This window comes from Rhinolophus hipposideros (assembly GCF_964194185.1).
Source record: "Rhinolophus hipposideros genome assembly, chromosome: 7".
Taxonomy (NCBI): domain Eukaryota; kingdom Metazoa; phylum Chordata; class Mammalia; order Chiroptera; family Rhinolophidae; genus Rhinolophus; species Rhinolophus hipposideros.
The window spans coordinates 58,501,187-58,518,927 of record NC_138053.1 but is presented as its reverse complement, the minus strand read 5'-3'; the positions used below and the strand labels follow the sequence as shown (position 1 = coordinate 58,518,927).

The 17,741-nt window shown below is 36.1% G+C and overlaps 1 protein-coding gene across 12 annotated transcripts in view; it reads left to right on the top strand.

The window, feature by feature from the left end:
• ERBIN (erbb2 interacting protein) overlaps positions 1–17,741 on the top strand; it is a 107,701-nt gene that overhangs the window by 15,612 nt on the left and 74,348 nt on the right. Inside the window, exon 2 of one of the 12 annotated variants that reach the window (XM_081053445.1) lies at positions 15,379–15,426. The exons of the other annotated variants lie outside the window; for them this stretch is intronic. The gene's annotated coding sequence lies outside the window, so the exon portion shown is untranslated. The remainder of the gene's footprint in view (positions 1–15,378; positions 15,427–17,741) is intronic. 12 annotated transcript variants of the gene reach the window in all.

Here is a 17,741-nt window from a genome sequence, read left to right as displayed (position 1 = left end):
CTTGGTTGAAAGTCCTGTGTAGGACTTTCTAAATTCTTTAAAAAAAAAAAAAAAAAGATTTGAAGTGACTCATAGGACATGAGTACGATAGTTAATAGAAATATAAAATCATCCAAAGAAAGGAGTGAGGAAATATGTAACTTGTAAGTAATTGAGCGTCATTGCTGTGATAGAACATCAGGTGTAGCTAAGCTTCCTGCGACCCATGGGTGTCATTACCCTAAATAAAGAAACATATCAGAAGTTCTCCAGAGGAGACAAAGATTTTCCTAGCGTTAAATTCTAAATGATTTCTACAGTGAATTCCCTTAAGAGTTACTCAGTAATGAATGGACAGTGTTGTTGACAACAGTTTAATAGCACATAGTCTATAGCTCTCAGGATCTTTTTCATAATGATTTCTTTTTTGTTTTAAGTTAAAAAAGGGGATGTAACACAAACAAACTTAATGAAAATGAATTATATATGACAGTACGGTAATATACTTCTAAATAATTCTAAATAATAGATTTTCTTTTTTTTTTGGTGGTCTAACTTGACGTGAGGGTAAATTAGACGTGGATGGATATAGTATTTTTCACACTCCTTTACCCACCATTGTTCTAACTTTGACTTTTGCAACCTGAGTAGCAGACAATTTTAGGATTTTGTTTTCTAATGAAAGAGTGGCATACTATAATTCTATTTTGTTTATTAATGCTCTGGATCATCCTTTGAGGAAATGGTATGTTTATTATTGTATTAAGAACGTTGAGAAGTATTTATGTTTGACTAGAAAGCCATTTCTCTTCTCTACAAGGATGCTTGTTACAAAGCTTGTAGTTTCCTCAGGAGGCAGGTTAAATACACTCCTGGAGTCTAAGGCAAAGCTTGACTCGAATCCCTAAAAACACCAAAGAATATGACACAGATGATTTTAGCTTAAGAGATTTTTCAAGGTTTCCAATAGTATATAACCAGTCACATATGTGCTATAATAATAAATCCTCATAGTCCCAGGAAATGTCAATTTTGGGGCAGCATGGTGTCCCAATTTGCTTGACTGAGTTAGCTTTAAAAACAAAAACTTTCAGGTAATTTGTTTTTGAAAACAGAAACTTTTTTCAGGTAATTGATAGAGGTAACTTAGAGTGAGGTATTATTCAACACTAAATGGTTGCATGTTGGAATATGAGTGACACTGACAGAGAGCAGAGATTATAATTCTTTCAATCAATGTATGGCCATTTATTTTTTCATAATAAGTTAATATCAGGACCAGTTGTCGATTTCTTTCATAGACTTGACTTTTCAGAGCAGTTTTAGTTTCAGTTGAGCATAATGTATAGAGATTTCCCATATACCTCTTGTTCCCACACGTGCATAGCCTCTCCCATTATTATCATCCCCGACCAGACTGGTACATTGGTTACAATTAATGAATCTACATTGATGCATAATTATCACCCAAAGTCCATGGTTTATTTTAGGGTTCACTAATGGTGGTGGTGTACATTCTATGGGTTTGATCAAATGTATAATGGCACGTATTTACCATAGTTACCATAGAGAGTAGTTTCATTACTCTTTGCTCTGGCAGTATTCATCCTCCCACCTGCAACTTCTGAAAACTGGATCTGTTCACTGTCTCTATAGTTTTACCTTTTCCAGCATGTCATTTAGTTGGATTCATATGTATGTACGAGTATGTAGCCTTTTCAGAAGAGCTTCTTTTACTTGGCAATATGCTTTTAAGGTTTCCCCATTTCTTTTCATGACTTGATAGCTCATTTCTTTTTAGCTCTGAATAATCCATTGTCTGGATGTATTATTATACTATAGTTAATGCATTCGCCTACTGAAGGACATCTTGGTTGCTTACAAGTTTTGGCAGTTATGACTAAAGCTGCAGTAAACATCCATATACAGGTCTTTGTGGAGATATGTTTTCAGCTGCTTTGTATAAATAGCTTGTAGCATGATTACCGGATCATATGGTAAACATATGCGTAGGTTTGTAAGAAACCGCTAAACTCTCTTCCAAGGTGGCTGCACCATTTTGCATTGCCACCAGCATCGAATGAGAATTTCTTATCCTCATCAGCATTTGATGGTCTCCGTGTTACAGATTTTGGCCATTCTAATACATTTGCTGTGGTATCATTTTAATTTTTTTTTCCTCATGACATATGAGGGGTAGCATCTTTCATATGCTTATTTGCCATCTGTATATCTTCTTTGGTGAGGTGTGCTAAGATCTTTGGCCAATATTTTAATTGGATTGTTTTCTTATTGTTGAGTTTTCATAGTTCTTTGTGTATAACCATTCTTTATCGGATGTGTCTTTTGCAGATATTTCTGCCAGTCTGTGGCTTGTATTATTCTCTTGACATTGTCTTTTGCAGAGCAGTGGTTTACGATTTCAGTTAAGTCAAGCGTATTCTTATTTCGTTTCATGGATCATGCCTTTGCTGTTGTATCTAAAAAATCATCACCATACCCCACGTCATTTAGGTTTTCTCCTATGTCACCTGCTAGGAGTTTATAGTTTTGTGTTGTACATTTATTTAGGTCTGTAATTAATTTTGAGTTAATTTTTGTGATGGGTATAAGGTTTGTGTCTAGATTTTGTTTTATTTTTTTGCGTGTGGATGTCCAGTTCTGGTACCATTTGTTGAAAAGAATGTCTTATCTCTATTGTATTGCCTTAAAAATACAACTGTATTTTTAGAGTTTCATGTATTTTATGAATTTGTAGTCACCTTTTCTCAGAGAAAGGAGGGGTCATTGTGAATTGGGATGTTATTCTAATGATGTCTGCTATGTCATTTTTCCTATCCGTTTTGGTACAGGCAGAATACCTGTATTGAAATTTTGGAATGGTTCTCACCCAGAGGCCATTGGATTTTTCTGTTTTTTTCTTTTTTTTTAAAGTTTATTAGGGTGACAGTGGTTAGTAGAGTTGCATAGGTTTCAAGTGTACAATTCTGTAATACATCATCTATATGTCACATTGTGTGTTCACCCCCAGAGTCAGTTCTCCTTCCATCACCATATATTTGATCCCTTTTACCCTCATCTATAACACCTTTTCCCCCTTACTGTCTGGAGACCATGGGGTTTTGTTGCAAAAGACTCCCAAATCTATATGCATATAAATGTTTTTTTAACAGGAATATTGTTTAAGTGTTAATATCGTGTCAGTCCTTGATATTTTTGAATCTAAGGTGTACTTGCACTCATTGAAAATCATTGATGTGGTGGAATGCTATTGTACTTTGAGTCTTGAGACTTACTGTTTATTTGTCCTGTGACCTTTGTTCATATTTAAATGTACATAAAATACCTAACCCAGAGGGTTGTCAGTTCAATGCATATGAATGAACTTGGCACAAAGCACTTAACTGCTCTGACATTTTCCCACTTCCTTTTTCTACAGCGAATTTAAAATTCGTTACTTAACAAAAGTACTTTCAGAAATAATGTTTGAAAATCAAGGCTATTTCCACACATTATGGATTAGATAAGCCCAAGAGGTTTTAAGTATTGGTATGGTGTTTCTACAAAGAGCATTTGCAGTGGTTAAGATCTGGAACTGTGGAGCCAACAGGGCTGATGAGCTCAGCAGCTCTACTTGGTTACCTTCCTAATACAGGTTTTCCCACTATCTGAAAGCAGAGCGTTCCCATAAAACCTTTCATAAGCTAAAACGGCATGAATAAAGAAGCAATCACCATTGACTTATATGGGAAAAATTTTTTTGATCATTCCAGACCCCCAAAGTAATCTAGCAAATCAATACAAATAACACATAACCTTTATTTCATTCACTATGATTAAAATGCTTAGTTATGTCCAGTTTTAGGCTTTTCTGATACCTTAGGACACAGCTTGCTAACAGATGCACAAAATAAATTGAGATAAAGCAGAGATGCTCACAGACACGTGCTTACAGTTCAAAGCTATGGCAGATGCAAGTACAGTTCTCGGGGAAGGAGCTTGGCCGTACGCCACTTGCATTGCTTGGGATGCATGCTGCCTCTATTATGGCCCACAGCAAAACACGCTGAACACTGTTTTCACTTTCTGCCTTTTTCCGTAAAAGCAAAGATCCTTTTTGGATTTCTTTTGGTTAGCAAAAACAGGTACTAACTTAGGTCTTTAAAAAAGCATAGAAGTGAAATGGTTTAAAGTGAGCTTTCAGATAGCAGAGGAAAACCTGTACAAGTTTATTAATCACACACTTCCCTCATCTGTGAAATGGGAATAAAACTAGAGCCTACTTTAAAGATTATTCTGAGGAATAGAGATTATGCATGTAAGCTTTTAGCAGAGTACCTAGAACAGAGTAGCAATCAATAGATGTCCATTTTTGTTTTTACTTTGTATCAAGTAGTGAGACTTAATCACTATACCTTAATTTAAATTCTGGCACTTCAAATGCAGATTGGTGCAGCCGCTATGGAAGGCAGTGTGGAGGTTCCTCAAAAAATTATGAATAGAATTACCATATGACCCAGCAATCCATCTCCTGGGTATCTACCAAAAAAATCTGAAAACATGTATACATAAAGACACGTGTGCTCCAATGTTCATTGCAGCTTTATTTACAGTGGCCAAGACATGGAAACAACCAAAATGTCCTTCAGCAGATGAATGGATAAAGAAGTTGTGGTACATGTACACAATGGAATACTATTTGGTAAAAAAAATGAAATAGTACCATTTGTGACAACATGGATGGATCTTGAGATTATAATGCTAAGCGAAATAAGTCAGACTGAAAAAGCAGGGAACCATATGCTTTCACTGATATGTGGTATATAAACCAAAAACAACCAAAGAACAAGAGAAACTAATGAGAAACAAAAACTCATAGACACAGACAATAGTTTAATGATTACCAGAGGGTAAAGGGAGGGTGGGGGGGAGGGAGATGAGGGTAAGGGGGATCAAATATATGGTGATGGAAGGAGAACTGACTTTGGATGGTGAACACACAATGGGATTTATAGATGATGTAATACAGAATTGTACACCTGAAATCTATGTAACTGTACTAACAATTGTCACCCCAATAAATTTAATTAAAAAAAAAGACAGCCACTTCTTAAAACATTAAGAATGTGAAGAGGAGTTTCTAATTCCACTTTGATTAAATGGAATAGTTTATGAAAGTTTGCACTACAGCAAGATAATGTTTTAAGCTGTATATTCTCTACTCTAGTGATTTCTTACACTTGGGATTGCTTCAAAGTCCAAACATCATTCTTCTACGTAATAGCAACAAAGGTAATAGTTTTCTTTCTGGTGTTCAGAATGTTTATCCCTTGCTTTCTAGCAAAATTTTAACTATGTGCCATTTTAACTGTTGCCCTTTAGTCTGACTTTTAAAAACGAATTTCTGACTTGTATTCCCTATTATATTTCTAAGTCCTTTAAGATGAGAGAATCACTATACTTTATGTTCCCACAACACCCTAGTAGTAAGGCAGTCAGTAAATAGGGGACTTAATGATGTGGTTTAAAAAATATAAGAAAAAGTAATATTTGATTAGAAGAAATTAAATTTTGGGGTTTTTCTAGTCTTCTCTCTCTGTATGATGCTATTTTACTTAAAAAATGAGCCTTCAGCCATAAGGGATGTTGAGGATGACTTAATGGAATTACAGATGTCGTACCTATAATATTAATCTGAGTCCTACTGAACGTGAAAGTTAATAGGTAAGACTTCCTGGTGTGGGGCTGTTTTTAAGCTTCACTTATAAGTGTTAATAATTATGCTTTTAATTCTTCTGTAACAAAGTGTCGAGAGTGGTCTGGTTTTCTTTGGAAGGTTTATCATGTTTATGATCATACCCTAAATTAACCCCAAAGCAAACACATTAGATTTACCAAAAAATGAGGATTTGTAACTGGTGTCTCATGTGTTTTTTGTTTTTTGCTGATTTTTACCTTTTTTCTGTTCTTTGCTCATAGTTCCTTCTCTATAGCTTCTCTTAAACTTAGAAAAAATATATTTGTAAAGAAATCACCTTATGAAATTAGCGCCTTGTCTACATCAGGTGAACTTACATTTTAGTAGTGATTGTTTGGAGAGGGTCCCAAATAAATAACTGATGGTGGAATTTCAAGCGTTGTGGCACTCATGTCCAGGATTCTCAAATCAGGTCATGCTTTTCAACAAGTTTGGTTGTTCCTGGGGTAGTATACATGCAGCATTAAAAAAAACCATAATAGTGGCGTTAATTTGTGTCCTGGTATGTTTATTGTTTGAAAGCTTTTTTTCAGTGAGCTATAATTCACACCATAGAATTCACCTATTTTAAAGTGTACAATTCAGTAATTTTTAGTACATTTACAAGTCTCTGCAACTATCATCACTATCCCATTCCAAAAAACCTCATCACACTCCAAAGCCCTCTACCCATTAGCAGTCACTCGTGTTTTGCGCTGCCCCTAGACCCTGGCAACCACCAATCTACTTTCTGTTTCAATGAATTTGTCTGTTCGGGATTCCATTTCCTAACAATGGAACCATAAGTGTGATGTGTGGCCTTTGTGTCTGGCTCTTGCCCATAGAATAACGTTGCCAAAATTCATCCATGTCGCCATGTCGTATCATGTTATCAGTATTTCTCTCTTTTTACAGCTGAGTAATATTCCATTGTATGGAGCTACAACATTTTATTTATTCATTTGTTAATTGGAGGTTACTGGATTGTTTCCACTCTTTGGCCATCATAGATAATGCTGCTGTGAACAGTAGTAGCACGTTTTTTTGAAAGCACGTTTTCGTTCCTCTTGGTTATGTATCAAGGAGTGGAATTGAGGGTCATATGGTAATTATGTTTAAGTTTTTGGAGGACCTGCCAGACTATTTTCCAAAAGTGACTACATACATCAGTTTAAATTTTCGTCATGTATGAGGGTTCCAGTTTCTCCACACCCTTTCTGACACTTGTTATTGCCTTTTTTTTTATTATTATAGCCATCCGTAGTTGGTGTAAAATTTTATCATTGTGTTTTTGATTCATAGTTCCCTAATGACTAACGATGTTGAGTATCTTATCATGTGCTTATTAGCCATTAGTGTATGTTTGGAAAAATGCCTATTCAAATCTTTTACCATTTAAAGTTTTTTTATTTGTCTTTTTATTGTTGAGTTGTATGAGTTCTTTGTATAGTCTATTAATAGATGAAAGTCCCTTACCAGATATATGGTTTGCAAATACTTTCTCCCATTCTGTGGGTTTTTTTCCCCACTTGCTTGATAGAGCTGATATTCTTTTTAATTTTAATGAGAATATCTCTAATATTTCTTCTCTTTTCTTGAACATGATGCTGGTGGTTGCTTTTTTAATTGAGGAAATATCCTGTTTCTAGTCTACTAAGATTGTTGTCAAGAATGAATGTTGTCTTTTGTTAGATTCCCTTTTGGCAGTGTCAAGAAGATCTTTCGCGCATTACCCCCCTTTCATCTGTTTGCATGATGTACTGTTAATAGATTTGTCTCATGTTTATTCATCTTGGCATTCCTAGAATTTATTCTTCTTAGTCGTGTATAGTATACTACTACATTTGAGTTTCTTTTATGTCATTTAGGATTTTTTCAAGTATTCCTGAATATGACTAGTTTATGGATACTTGTTAGCTTTGATAGGTGTTGGTATCAGTTATGTTGAGTTTGTAACATGAATTGCAAAGTTTTACATATTTCTTATGAGTCCTGAACCTTGTGATTAAATTCCATTCCTTAGTGCTTAGGTACTTAGTGTCTTTTTTTTTTAATTCGCTTCAGGTGTACAAAACAATGTGATAGACATTTACACCCCTCACAAAGTCATCACACCCCTCCCTCCAAGCTTCTGCCAGTCTGGCACGGTAAATATCTGTGAACAGCTCCATTGACTCTATTCCATGTGCTGTGCTCCACATCCTGTGACTGTGTGTGTGTGTGTGTGTGTGTGTGTGTGTGTAATTATAGTTGACATTCAGTATAATTCAGCTTCAGCTTCAGATGTACACTGCAGTGGTCAGGCATCTACACCTATCTCTTAGTGTCTTTTAGAGAATATTGATAAACCTTTAAATTGCATCCATGATTCTCTATTTCTTGAGACAATTTTGTAATTTATATTTTTTTACAGAAAGTCATGCAAAATCTAAAACACATCACTGTGTATTTGAACTTAAAAGACCTATTTGTTTTGCAGTATATGATAGATAAAAGTCTACATGTACTTAAATACAAAAATACTTTTATCTGTGCTGTTCAATTCCCATTCTGATTCCTACTGGTATGTTTTGTATCTTTAGACTTGTTGGGAAATTGTCTATTCTTAATGTTTATATTCTGCTACTCTCATCAAAAACAGAATCAGCTCTTGGATTCATTCATCATTTTCACTCTTTCTCTTTTCTAAATCATGACTTACTGCTTATTCCTTTAAATCACTATCTGGAGGCAGAATAGGGAGTTGGATGTGCAAGTCTGGGATGAGCACTGCGTGGTCCGGTCTTCAGTGCAGCAGGCCTTTGTGGTGTCTGTCATCACATCCTCGTGGCTCACCTCTGATTTTAACCCGAGGTGCAAGAAACAGGACCTCAGGCTGATCTTCCTAGTGATGGTGAGCTCCAGTGGTTTCTCTGCTGTGGGACACGAGCCAGTCCAGAAACAAAGCAAGTATGGGCTGGTAGGGAGGCAAAGGTAGTGCCCATAGAGGCACTAAATCAGTGGCAGACAGGAGCAGATGGATGACAATAGCTCACCTTTCATCCTGTAGGGCAGACAATTCTAAGAGACCTCCTATGTGTTTCTCGGGAGGTTTGAGTGAACCCGTTGTCTCTAGGGATGACTGATATCAGTACCATTTCTTTTATTGGCTTTTCCTCCGTCTCTGTCATACTCTTCGTGCTCCATCAGATCGTTTCCTAGATGGACTACCTGCACTCAAGTCCTTTCTGAAGGCTTTTCTTTTGGGAGAACCCAAATTAAGACAGTTGTCATTAGAGTACTTAGTATGTAAGGAGTTGATAATATTTCAGGACTTGAAACTAGATGATCACCAAGGGTATGTGTATAGATAGAGAAGAGGGCCAAGATCTGGCTCTGTCACTGTAATGTGTTGAAAGGTTGGCATAAGGTGGAGCAGCTGGCAAAGGAGACTGTCATGCGGGGTCTCTGGTCCTGCTCCCCACATAAGAACGCAGGACGTGGTGAGGCCAAACAGGAACACCCACGGAGCCATTTGTAGGGGAGTCATACCACTGTATTCTCGCTGGCGGCTGGGTTGGAGACACAGGAAGTAGGAGCTGCAACCCGCCATCTGCTTCTTTGCCAACCAAACAGCCCCCAGCGCAGCCACGGCAGCTATCTCAGTGGCTGATAGCTAACTGGTAACTAGTCATAGCGACGGCCGTCTACCACCTGAGCCAGCACCTTTCCACGTGAGGCCGAGAGCCTGGAAACTGCTCTCTGGGACTCTGTCCCCACAGAGATTAAGGTGTGACCAGTGGTATAGGAACAGAATTGGGAAGATGTGTTGTCTTGGCAACTAAGTGAAGAAAATGAGTAAAGTAGTGGGGAGCTATGCTACTAAGAAGTCAGCTGACATGTGAACTTAGAATTGTCCATTGGATTTGGCAGTAGGTTGGCAGGCCATTGATGACATAGGGACAACAGTTTCCACTGAGGTGATGGGGACAAAAGTGTGAATGGAGTGGATTTAAGAACTATTGAGGCAATAATTGAAGATAGTATATATTGTATAGACAGCTTGTTTGGAATTTTGTCATAAAGGGGAGCAGAGAAATGGGTTGATAGCTGGAGAGGTCCTTTTTAAGATGGGAGGAAAAATAACACCTACTTGGTATAACGTATTGCTCCTATCGTTTTTTGCCGAAAATAAGATCTAGCCGGACCATCAATTCTAATGCATCTTTTGGAGCAAAATTAATATAAGACCCGGTCTTATATTATAGTAAAATAAAACCGGGTCTTATATTCATTTTTGCTCCAAAAGACGCATTAGAGCTTATGGTCCAGCTAGGTCTTATTTTCAGGAAACATAGTAGGCACCATTACTTGCCCAGCAAATTTCTGCCACATTGAGTTTTATATAAGCAAGTCACAAGGTCAGCCCAAATTCAAGGAATGGGGAAATAGATTTGATATCTTGATGTTAGGTGGTGTAAAACATTGTGGCTGTGTTTCTTAATTTACGGTGGTTAAATCCGAAACAGTAAAGGGTCTGAGTTTTTACACTTCTTAAAAGCTCTCATGTTAACCTGTCAGAAAACGCAGGACTTCTGGATCAGAGACTTATTACTGCAGAGTTTATTACTGCAAAAGCAGCTACCAAGGCAATATCTCGTGTCAATTACGTGAGCCAGATTGTCACAGTTAGGGTCAAATGGTACCTGCTCAAGCAGTAGTGTGCATTACAGGAGAGGAAACCCAAATTAGGAAACTCTGACGTTACAGAGGACCACTGGTGACCTGTCTGTCCTCTCTGGAGAGAGAGAGCTTATTTTCATTCTGGAATATAAGCACATCTCTGGAGAGAGGATGTTGGACTGTCTCACTGTTGCTAAACATAATTATCTTGGAGTGTCTCCCTATACAAACATCTTAAATTGGCTGTGAATTGCTTAGAAGCCTGAGACCAGAGGTTTGTGGAGAATTGTTTTCCAATACAGTGTATCCTCTTGCACAATAATTTATATTCCTCCCACACACAAAATGTGATCATTCTCTTCAAAAGTCTTATCCTATTAGAATGTCAAGCTTGAAGTTCATTATCTTATCATCTAAATGAGGTCCAGGTACAGATGAGCCTCCACTATGCCATTTGTAATTAGAGAAATGCAAAAGAAAAACACAATGAGATACTGATGTGCACCACTACAGATTAAAATTAAGAAAGGCGGAAAATATCAAGTGTTGGTAAGGATGTAACTAGAAATCCGTGAGTCTTAAATGTTAAAATCACTTTGTAAAACAACTTGTTGGTTTTTTTCCTTAAGTCAAATTAAACATGCTTATAGACTGTTACCCTGCAATTTCAGTTTCACGTGCTTACCCATGAGAACTGAAGCTTGCATTCTCCTCGCAGCTGCGCACAAACGTTACAGCGCTCTTATTCTCGTCAGGTTGCCGTGGTCAGGGTGTTGACTAGAAAGTAGTACATGGGAATTTTCTGGGGTGATGGAAAGATTTTATATCTTGATTCCTGTTGGTTACATGGAGGTATGCATTTGGCAAGCTATACTTTAAGGATCTGTCCATTTCATTATGTAAATTATATGTAAAAATATAAATGGACGTTTCTGCAAATCTGGGACCTCCTTAGTAAGTTCAGTATGTACGTCTACTACTTTATTCCACATTAAGATTTTAATACATATATTCACTAATCATGATTTGATACGAAAGTTTGATTAACAAAGCGGATACTGGAGAAACTCAGCTTTCTACTGGATTAGAATTAGACTAGTAGGCATCAGACATTGCTGTTGATTTTATAGCGATAAGTGTGAAACCTAGCTATTCCATCAACCTTCTTTTCTCATCTTCTGTATATGTTGTAGGCATAGCACATTTTAAACATTCAGTTGTTGATTTGTCCTTCAGAATAAATGCTCTTAATACAGGATTTATAGGGGCGGCCGGATGGCTCAGTTGGTTAGAGCTCGAGCTCTGAACGACAGGGTTGCCTGTTCGATTCCCACATGGGCCAGTGAGCTGCGCCCTCCACAACTAGATTGAAGACAACAAGCTGCCACTGAGCTTCTGGAGGGACGGCAGAAGGGCTCAGTTGGTTAGAGCACAAACTCTAAACAACAAGGTTGCCAGTTCAATTCCCGCATGGGATGGTGGGCTGCGCCCCCTGCAACTAAAGATTGAAAACAGCGACTGGATTTGGAGCTGAGCTGCACCCTCTACAACTAGATTGAAGGACAGCGACTTGGAGCTGATGGGCCCTGGAGAAACACACTGTTCCCCAATATTCCCCAGTAAAGTTAAAAATATATATATATATATCATTTATAATTTTTTTATTACATAAGTTTCTATTCTTGTTCTTTTTAATATCACTGTTCATTGTTTACTCTTCATGTACGTACCAGTAATCGGTTAATAATTTTCATAAAAAGCCTCAGAACTAAGCACAGATAGACTAAATACAGATTAGCAAACACTGTGATAGACATGATTAAAATGATCTTATACAAACACTAAATACCATCTAATCACCGTGAGCATGCCTAAGGACTTTTATTGTGCATTTTAACTTCTGAACTCATTTAGAAAGATTGCTCCAACATAAGATTTCTCTTAAACCTAGCAAAATATAACTTGTGATCTCTTTACATCAATAGGGAATATACTATATGTTTAAAAACCTTTATGATGATTTCACTTTTCAATTGTTAGAGTAATTCCCAAACTGAGAGTTTGTCAAAATAATAGTAGAGGATGGGGAGGGAGGAAAGATGATGATTTGAGTATAAATAAAATAAGATCTACCGGTATTGATTATTGTTGAAACTGTTGGGAAAAAGAATCACATCAGCATTTTGTTTTAGATACAGAATCTTGAGTTTTGTATCTAATCTAAATCAGAATCTCTAGAAGGTAACCTATACTTTTGAAAAATAAGTAAATTTTATTCAGCTAATTATTACCATTGTAAACAAGATTTTTTTTAGTTTTGTTTTCCTCCTCATAAGCAGCTTTTTTATTGGTGAGAGATTTGGCTAGGACAGTCTGTGAATTGTTGCCTAAATCTCTTTATAAAAATTTATCAATGGGCTCTTCTCTTACTCTAAGTAGATTATTTCCATCTGCCTACAAATCCACTGTTGCAACTCTTGATTCACATGCTACCCTTGCTGCTGCTCTATTTTTCTAATGTTTTATTAACCAAACTACCTGAATTATCTGTTACGTCAAGTTATGCTCGTACTTCATGAATCCCTTCCAAATAGTGTTTTGTCTCCACTACTCCACAATAATCAGTCTTGTCAAGATAATTGATGACTTTTGTATTACTGCACAGTGGTAATTCTAAGCCCTCATTAATGTACTGTATTTTGCTGTGTATAATGCACACCCATGTTATTGGCCCAAACTTTCAGGTGGAAAAATCTTTCGTTTTAAATTTTTAATTCAAATTTTTATTTGTTTACATTTAGGTATGCTTGTTTTTTGTATTATAAAGAAATTTTAGCATTTATTTTTTAACATATTATGGTACAAGAAATTTTATGTAACAAATAATTACAAAACACAGGAACAGATATAAGGTACAAGAAATTTTATGTACCAGTAACAAATTTATGATATTTACACATCATAGAAGGCCAAGAACTCTTCATCATTCAAATTAATCGTAAGTTGAACAAAACCAATTATCGTATTCCAGGGTATTATTTTGCATATGGATATTGTTACTGACTTTTTAAAATTAATATTTATTGGGGTGACAATAGGTAGTACAATTACATAGGTTTCAAGTGTACAATTCTGTAATACTTCGTCTATATATCACATTGTGTGTTCACCACCCAGAGTCAGTTCTTCCATCACCATATGTTTGACTTCGTTACTGATTTCTAGAGTTATACTTTTAACTCATAAACATAAATAAAAATATTAAAAACATTTATATAGATATGGGATTTATATAGTACTACCCGTGTATAATGTGCATCGTTATTTTTCACTCACAAATTTGGGCAAAAATGCACATTTTAAATGGCAAAATATGATAGCTGATCCCTTCCTTCTTGCAACATTTTTTTTTCATTTGGCTCTTAGGAGATCACACATTTTTTGTTTGCTTTTTCTTGACTCACTTTTTCTCTTCGGTGTCCTTTACTGGTTCTGTCACTTATTTCTGACCTATTTTTATAATATCTCAGGGTTCAGTCATTGGACCTGTTTTCGGTCTACATTCATGCCTTTGATGCTTTCAGCTAATTTCGTTGCTTTAAATATCATCTCTCAGCAGATGACTTCCAAATTTATATCCTCAACTTGGATCTCTTCCTTACATCTCAGAATACCCATATCCAACTGCGTACTCAGAATCCCAGTAGAATATCTTTCAAACTAAATTTTCTAAACACAAACTTCTCTTTTCTGCAGCCTGCCCTTTCCATAGTTTTATCCCATTTGTTTATTGGCAGTTCCGTTCTACCAGACTATCAGCATATGGGGGAGTAGTATATTGTATGACAAAGTTAGTGGCCATCTTTGCTTGTTACACATGAAGGTATTGTTTGTGGAGTGGACTGTATGTCGAATTTGTGGAGAAGATTAAACAACTCAGTAATTCTAAACCATTTAGCATAGAATCAAATAGCCAGATATATTTAGGGTAACTCTCTAAAACTCTGAAACACATTTAGTAATATTACTGAATTTTTAGGAAAAGGATTATTTATTTATGATGTATATACTTTTAGTCAATGCTGTTGTTTTGGATTTTAGATGATCTCACTTTGGAATGTGTTGGCTACGGGTATAGGAAATCTAGCAATGGTTTAATAAGCAAATGGAAGATTTAGTTTTCTTACAAACCAAGAAATCTAGAAGTAGGCAGTAGTTGGCCTTAGTTCAGCTAATTCTAACAACACTGTTAGAGACCTATAGACCCACAGCTTATTTTGTGTTTCTACTCTGTCAGCCTTATTGATTTTGGTTTTTAATCATGTTTGTTGTTGACTTATGGTTGGTAGGTTAGGATGGTTGTTATAGCAGTAGACATCACATTCCATCTGGCCCTGGATAAGGAAAGCAGATTTTCCCCCCAGAACCAACCCTCATTCCACCCTGAAGCAGACTTCTGAGTATATGTCATTGATTTTAACTCTGTCATCCATTCGTCATTCCCTATCCACTCTTCTTGGAAAGCTCAAAAGTGGATATTTCAGAGGGTCTGTTACCACCCTAAGAGGAGAAAAATTCTGGAAAGGAGGAATTTGAAAAGCAGGTAATAGTTTCTGCCACTTAAAATCATCAAAAACTGCTTAATTTAAATATAATTGGTGATTAGAGTTCATTTTCTTGGAAAAACTTACTCCTCAATAAGATCAAATAATGGGCTTTTAATGGTAGACAAAAGGGTATTTGTTATTTGATATAGAGGAGGGCTCTCCATAGTTTACAAGTGTATTAAGAATAATCCAATAACTGGTTAAGAAACTAGCCATTTATTTAGAAATTAGCAAATTTGTGTGTGTCAGTTTACACTGGTGAATATTGGAGAATTTATGTTTTGAGGTAAATAAGAAATTAGAAGAGATGTTTCTTAAAGTCATAAAGATCTTTTTTTGTTTTAATTTTCCTCCCTCCTTCCCTTCTTTCCTTCCTTTTTTTGGTTTCCATAGAATGTTGGCTCAATTAAGAAATAGCAGGGAGATAAATTCAACCCAGTGGTAAGTGGCTTTAATTTTTTCTGTTAGAAAGTGTTTTGACTTATTATTATGCCTTTCTAGGCTGTCTCCTCTTTTTCCATTTGATTAGAAAATCTTTACATTTACTGTGTTAAGTCTGGTTTAGAAAGTGGCTCTTACTTATCACAACACTAAAATTCTAATTAGCAGTCTCCCTTCTGATCACTTCCTGATTAGACCAGGCTAGGCTTACTCCCTTTGGTTTACTTCCTTTGTAGTATTGTGTAAGAGAGGATCTCTTTGGGTGTTGTTACTCATTTATTTCTTGTTTCATGTGGTACTTTCCTCCTCGGCCCTCAGTAATTAAAGTCCCCCTCCTTTCTTACCAATCAGTAGTTTTTTAGTCTGCTAAATTGGAGTCCGTTTTTGTTTGGGGTTGAGTCCTACTGAATTTAATCTGAGGTCTTCACAGTCTCTGTCCTCAGGAATTTTCATTAAAGATGTGAACTCTTTGCAGCTTCCTAGAGATAAGCATCTAATTCCTTTCCTGAATTCATTGTCCCTTCTGAGAAGTTCTACAGTCTGACCATCGTCTGTCTACATCTGTTTATGATCTGCACTACAGAAAAATCTGGGAGGTTGTTTTACCTTCATTAACGATTACTCTGCCTTGTAAATTGCCTTATACCTCAAGTGCCCTGCACAGATGATAACCTCTAAAATAAATAAACTCTTTTGTAATCACATGTATTTGATAATGTTTCATGTCCTTTATTCTCCGAAATTATACTCCCAAGTCCATTATGATTTTTGGAAAATGGATTTTTAGGCCATATTTTCTATGTTCTTAGAGACCATTCAATTAAATATATATAAGCATACAGTAGTTATAATATGATGGACCAGAGTAAAATTTGAGACATCTCACCAGTGTTGTTCCATAGAACAATCTGCAGTGATAGAAATGTTCTGTATATTCCCCTATCCAATATAGTGGCCATAGCCACATGTGGCTCTTGAGCATTTAAAATGTGGTTAGTGAAACCAATAAACTAGATTTAGATTTTAAATTTTATTCGGTTTAACTTGAATTTTAAGGTTAAAATGCCATCTGTGTCTAGCAGTTACCATATTGGACAGAGCAAATAGAGCTCTTTCCCATTGTTCTTAAGTGTCGTCCTAACTCATTATCAGTTGAAGTCTTGGAATATCTTGAACAAAAAATTTTATGTTCATTTCTGGAATCTTTTTTATTATCTCATAAACACACAAGTCTAAGCTAAATTCTCCTTTAACAATTAAATTCTTATTAGATCAATAAAACTGCTTATTCTTATCAGTAAACCACATCTTCATATAAACCGATATTTAATAAGCATTCAGTAAACTTTTCTGGGTATTTGTTGACCAAGATTTGTATTGTTGTTTTTATTGAGGTGTAATAAACTGTAGTAACTACAGTGTTTCCCTGAAAATAAGACCTAACCAGACCATCAGCTCTAATGCGACTTTTGGAGCAAAAATTAATGTAAGACCCAGTATATTAATATTATATTACATTATACCCTGTTTTATGTAACATAATATAATAAATATGATGTAATACTGGTCTTACATTAATTTTTGCTCCAAAAGATGCATTAGAGCTGATGGTCCGGCTAGGGCTTATTTTCAGGGAAACAAGGTATCCTGTACATTGCATCCCCATGAGACAAAGCTTTTAAATGGAAACAATTGATGTTTGACATAATGAAGGGGTAGAAAAATTTTTCCTCAGCCCTCTTTGGGTCCCTTGCTGGGTCTGAAAATTAACAAAGACAGATTAACAGGAGAAAACGCTTCTAAATTTCTTTAAGTTTTAAGTGACATGTGAGCCTCCATAAGAAAATGAAGACCCAAAGAAACTGTTAAACCTGAGTATTTTTATGCTAGTTTGATGAAGAGTGGACAGTCATGTATAACTAATAATAGGTCAAAGAGTATGAGGCAACTGTAGTAAACTTGGAATTTAGCAAAGCCCGTTTGTTAGGATTCTTCTCCCTTTGTCTTCAAAGATAAGGCTGTTCCTTTCCTCTCTGTACTGGGAGGGCATCTGTCACCTAAGGGTTTTCTGACCTGTTTCAGGGGGAAAGGGCGAGGCAAGTTTAGATGACCTTCCTGCTTCTGTTGTTTTCTCAGACTCCTTCAGTTTAAAATAGTCAATATACCAAGGTGCCGTATTTTGGGGTGGTATGCCCTGAACCCTATCAGTAGTTCATTTTTGTAAGCCCTAAAGAAGTATGTAGTAAAGGCCTATTGATACTTGAAAAATTTTGAGCACCTGAGTTCAAGTATATTATTATATATCGAGACACAGT